Source organism: Agelaius tricolor, unplaced genomic scaffold (assembly GCF_023055355.1).
Source record: "Agelaius tricolor isolate 1412-34295 unplaced genomic scaffold, bAgeTri1.0.p SCAF_5, whole genome shotgun sequence".
In the NCBI taxonomy this organism is placed as follows: domain Eukaryota; kingdom Metazoa; phylum Chordata; class Aves; order Passeriformes; family Icteridae; genus Agelaius; species Agelaius tricolor.
Genome location: NW_027269265.1, coordinates 37,449,827 through 37,455,936, shown reverse-complemented (window position 1 = coordinate 37,455,936; position 6,110 = coordinate 37,449,827).

Here is a 6,110-nt window from a genome sequence, read left to right as displayed (position 1 = left end):
TGCATCTGCCAAGCATTATGTTGTCTTTTGACAGTTAGCATGGGATTTCCTCTTTATTGTTTTTTTCATCAGTTGTTTCTATAGAAATGCCATTTTTATCAGACTAGATGAAAATAACACACCTCTTCACCAAATACAGATATTTCTTGCTCAGTCTATATATTGTATCCCTATCATACTGGGTTTTCCTCTCCTCACTACAACATCCAAATGAAAACCAGTTAAAAGTGAGTCACTGTACAGCTGGGACTCCAGAGAACAGACTCCTCTGGAAATTGGAATGGGCAGTCAAGCAAATGTATTTCTCAAGTCAGGTTGCTCAGACACTGCTTCTGAAGTGTGTTGCAGGTGAAAATCCATATTTCCACAGATGGGGAATGTGTTGTCATTGACAGTCACTGCTTCACAGAAGGCTTCTATGAAAATGGTCTTGAGCTGACCCTGCCTGACAATGCCCTCTGCCCCTGCTATCAATGAGGAAAACATTTCTGAAATCCCATTTCTCTGGGCTGAGGACAGTGTCTCCCTTGGCTGCTGCTGTGGGATCTATCTGACAAAATCTGAGTGACATAGTGAATGCATTCAAATCCACTGTCATAGACTTTAAAGGAAGCCTGTCAAAGTGCCTAAGCCTGAGATTTCAAGCAGTTTGAGACAGTTTAAAGCACTGGATATGCTCACATTATTATCTTCATGGCAAATCTCCTGAAGGACTTCCTGTTTTACTTGCATTAGAATTTGTTTCTTCTTTTCCAGTCATTTACTGTTGTATCATGGGGAAACCTTATACCTTTGCACCTGAACAGGATGAGAGTGATGTGTACATGCTTTATCCAAAATCCATCTGTACTAGTCAGCATATGTACTGAAAGGAGTGCCAGGGGAAGCTCATCTCTCCCAAGCTTCAACTCTCATACCTTGGGAGCAGAAAGCATGGCCTGTGCAATGCTCTTGCTTTAGGGAGATACTTTTATGAGGGCAGATAACAATAGGACAAGGTGAAATGGCTTTAAACTGACAGGAGATATGCTTAGATTAGATATTAGGAAAAAATTATTCAGTATCAGAGTGGTGAGGCACTGGAACAGGTTGCCCAGAGAAGCTGTGGATGCCCCATCCCTGCAAGTGTTCAAGGCCAGGTTGGATGAGGCTTTGAGCAACCTGCTCTTGTGGAAGGTGTCCCTGCCCATGGCAGGGTGGGTGGAACTAGGTGATCTTTAAAGGCCCTTCCAGTCCAAAGCCTACAATGATTCTGTGAATATTCAATGTAGATGCCTGCACAGCAGCGGTTCCTACTGCCAGTGGACCCAAGCCTGAAGTACTCAACTCTAAATAGCTGTGCTAGTGCAGCTAGAACTGCCAGGAGTTTTTAACAGTGATGATCACGATGTCCTGATGATTTAAGTGATCTGGCAGAACTAACTGCAGTCACACAGAGCTGGGTTTTCACCTTCATCTTTGGAAATGTAAAGGGCTGTGATGGGTAACTGTGCCTTGTCTTCTTAAGTACTTTTCCATGAGTCTTTATTAGGCCAGAGCAGGTTTCCTATTTCCTTGGGAGTGATGTGAAAAGCTGTGGGTTCCCTGAGGAGCATGCCAGTGGCATGCATTTCTGCTTCTCATGTGGCAACACACTGCTTCACCCAGCTTTCTGATAGGGAGAGAAAAGCAGCCTAATGAGAAACAAAAGGACAGGTCAGCAAAGTGGAAGAGATACCTGTTAGAGAGGTATTCTAAGGAAGCTACCAGAACTATATTGTTATCACATGAAATATCTAATGCCTAGAGGTGGCTCCAATACATAGCACTGCATCACTTTAAAATTCTCTTGCCACCATATAAATAGAAGAAATTACTTTGCCAGTCTTCTGCAGAATAAGAGCTTGCACCCTGTATTTCCAGAGGCTCAGTGCTTGTGAGGTTTGGTATATGCATGGCAGCAGGACAGGACCATTCTCTCACTGGTGGTATTTGGTGATGGAAGTGAAGTGAGCAGAAAGCTTCACCTGTAACATGCTTTTCTATCGGGCTGATATGTAGGCATCCTTCTAGAGTACTCTCTTATTTTTTGCCTGACAACAAGTTCCTCTTCAGTGTTGTGGGTTGTTTGTTCTTTTTAATATATTTTTAGAGGTATTTATAGCTACTGTGATCTCTCATGACAGTTGCCTAAATCAGGAGCAAAGAAGATGATGGTGACCACAGTAAAGCTCACTGGCAGAGAACACCTGTTAGTGGCAAGTAGTACCATACCATTAGCAATACTGATATTTAAAAGCCCTTTTCTTCTGCAGCACAGTTACAGGAGAAATGGCAGAGATAACTGCAGTGCTTGCTCAGTGTCACCGTGTGGGAGCACTGATTACTCAGGTGCACATGTTGCACCTTTCCATTACACTTTGTCACTGAGAGCCATGCTTTTTAAAAGTCTGTTTGGCACTGGACAGCAGCCCTGAGTGCTGGCAGACTGCCTTCTAGAGACGTACAGCAGCAGCAACTGCCCAGCTTTCTTCCCATGGGAAAATGTTGGTAACTTTCCAAATTATCGACTTGGCTCTGGAGTGACACTGACCAGATGGCTGTTTTGCATCAGAAGTCATGAGCTGTGGAGTTTAATGGATGGATTTGGGCTTCTGAGTTCAACTTGGGAAAGAAGTTGACCAAGCCCCATGATGGTTAGGTATTTCCTGATAAGAATGAAACGTATTTCCTCATCTTCCAGCCACACATGCAATATTTTGGTGCTTGGAGCTGTGGTGATTTGCCTAGCCTAGGATTACTCCTCTGGTCAGCCACTGTGCCTGAGAACCTCTCTTTCTTTAGAAAAGATAACAAAATATTGAAACAGATGGTATTCCCTTTGATTTACAAAGCCCTGCAGTGCCATGGAGGAAAGATCTGGGGGCTCAAATTTCTCATGACTGTCCATAGCACCCCATTAATATTAAGATATTTTTACAGTATTTGTAAAAATAGTTTTGTCCTCATTTTCTTCTAAACATTTTGTGGACAGAACCTAGCCAGCATTAGGCTGGTTACCAAGTCCCACTGAAAAGCAGGGTGCATCAACTTAGGCTTGGAATGACATGAGCAGCAAGCACCAGCCTCAGAGGATGCTGCTGGACTATCATAGACATGACCTTTTGCTGTTGCCTGTCTGCATACCTGGAACAGGATTTGTCAATACCTGCAGGAAACAACGCCCTTGCGCACACAGAAGGGCAGAGGCACATCTAGATCCCTCAGGTTGCCCATGGCCCTTCCTGTCCTATCTGGGGTTGGGAGTATCTGTTCCACCAGTGGAGGCTGATGAAGCAGAACGAAAGAGTTGTTGGATTCTGCTTCAATACAACAGAGGAATAGCCTTTGCTTACTCCTAAGTGCTGCTTGGGAACAATGCAAGACAATGCTGTGAAGGAAGATGACGCTCTTGGTGACAGTGATAGGGAAGGAACTAGGAAAGATTTCTCAGGACTCAAAGGTTGAAAAATCTGGGAAAAAGCTTGGGAGAGTAGTGATTGTTCAGGTGCTATTGGAAATAGCACCTCAGAGGGAGTAAAATAAGGGAAAGAGAGAAATAGGAGACAGGTGCCAAATTTGAAAGACACAAACCAGAGAAAAATAGATGAGAGGAGAGAACATTTCATTCTGAAAAGAAAGAGCGAATGTCAGTGCAAATTCTGGCATATCTGTGCAATGTGGCAGTTCCATAACTAAATCTAAAGACTGAGCATAGGCATCACTGCCACCAGAAAAGAAATGGCAGGAGACAGGGCACAGACATCTGAGAGAACAGGAGGGAAGCAAAAAGCCTAAAGTGTAGAGATGGTTTGTTCAAACTCAGGCCGCTCGGAACACCAAGCCTGCTGTTTGCAGCAGTGGTGCCTCTGTGCCAGGGAGGTACCAATAGCACATGGCTTATTTCATGCTGGTAATTGGAAAGGCATCACATGACAATGGGCTGGTGGCTCATCCCACTGTGATCCTCGGAGCTGTGGTCATCACAGTCATTGTCAGAATGCCCCTCGATGTACAGCATCCTTTGTCAGAACCAAGAGATCAGAGCATGCAAAGACTTTACAGCCTAAGAGCCAGTATCGCCTTTGTCCTCTTTTCCTTCAAGAAGGCAGCAAACTACAAGCACTGGAGGATGTAATCCAAGTGCTAATAAATTATTGATGTCTCCCTTCAGCTTTTTACTTACTAAAAGGATATCAAAGCTCATTTTGTGAATGGTCCAGACAGATTCTCTTTTGCTATATCCACAATTTGATTCACAAATATTTCACTAAGCGTTAATATTGAAACAACATAGTGTTCTCTGTTTACAGGTTTAGCAAAATATAATAGGCATGTTTTGGATTACACACTCATAAATAGATGCAGTGATATGACACTTGAAACTGCAATAGATGTTTGATTTTGTAATCTTAAAAAGGCAGAGCTTATTATTAACTAGGAATACACCATTTTTTAATATTGAAAGCTTGTTGAGATCACAGTATTTAGTCCTTGCAGATAATATGCATAGTTCTTTGGCAGGACATACAAGTCATAGGATGGTAAGACTTACTTTATATTTAGCAATAGCTCCTCTCTTCCAATATGCCTATCTGCATAAATGAACTAACAAACCATCTGTATTGGAAATAGCCTTTACATTACTGTCAACTTTGGGGCAGTATGTAGCACTTCCTTAACAGCATATATTAATTTATGCTTGTTTTGGAGCAGCAGAGAAGTAATTTGAAACCCTCATACTGCAATTTTCTGGGTAGGAGTCTCCCTAAAACAGAAGGCTTGCTTTTCTCTTTCAGTAAAGTATTCTGCAAGCTTTGATGGCCAGAAATGCTCAGGATCTTCACAGCTGTCTCATCTTAAAGAAAGACACCAGGCTTCCAGGTATATCTTCAAAATGGTACCAGATCTTTGCAAATTTAGCCCAAATGCCATCTCTCACTAAACAGCAGAGCAAAATTCTGCCTGCTGAGTCAGTGCAATGGCCCAGCTGAGCTCAGAGAAAGGATTATAAACATTTTTACAGTGGCATGCTCTGAATGACAGGGTGCTGATCTTAAACTGACACAAACTGCAGTTCCTGACTGCACCAGTTTCTTCTTGCTCTGAATAGAGGCAGCAAAGCTACACATGCATGTTGTCTCTGTTCCTTGCTGGCTGTTTAGAAAGATTGAGTGCCCAGGCACAAAGCCCAGAAGAGAGAGCTGATTTTTGCAATATTATATACCTATTTTGCAAGCCAGACCACAAACTGCTTATCACGTTCTTGATGCTATATATATAAATATTCATAATTAATCTGCGTTAAAATAGAGTATAAAGCTTCTAAAGAAGAAAAATAGCCCCTTCAGGCATCTCATAGTAGTGGCACTGATCCCCTCCATTTCTGAAATTAAAAAATTATCTTCTTTGCATAGATTTTGCAGTATTCTCTTGAGTTCAAGCTTCCTTTTTTGCCCTGATCCTTCAGTTTATGAGAGTGACCTTGATAGCAGAGATTGATACCTTGAATCTGGAGCTACAGAGGTGGAAACAAAGACACCTGGTGAGAGATGACATTTCCAAAGCTTAAATCTCAGGGATAGTAACCTTCATTTTCCCTTCTCCTGATCTCTTTCATCTCTAGGCTTTTTTCCTATGTTTTGGCTTCAGGTACCAGCAGAATTCTGATGGTATGGCAGGTGGAAAGATGTATATGCATGTGCCTTCCAGATTGAAAGCCTGAATTCAACTGGGGGCTACATATCCTCAGAGACAACTTCACCTCTTAAAGGTGGAAGGGCCAATTAGCCAGTCCTTGGGACTGCTGGCAGCTGTAGCCAAACAGCAGTCAGGATTGGTTTAGATGATAAATCACAGTTTATTCAACATCAAAAACAGAGTGACTGTGGAATTGAAAATAAATTCATGAAGCTGTTCAGACATCACTGAAGTCCAGTGGGTATTAGATGTATTTAATAAATAAAAGCAACCATTTGGACTGGGATGGCAGACAAATCTGAAAGGCTGAGATCTGCCAGGTCTTTGTTTTCTTTCCTTGCCTGACTCAGCTTTTGAATATGATGCTCTTACTCCTGGGCTGCATGGCTTGC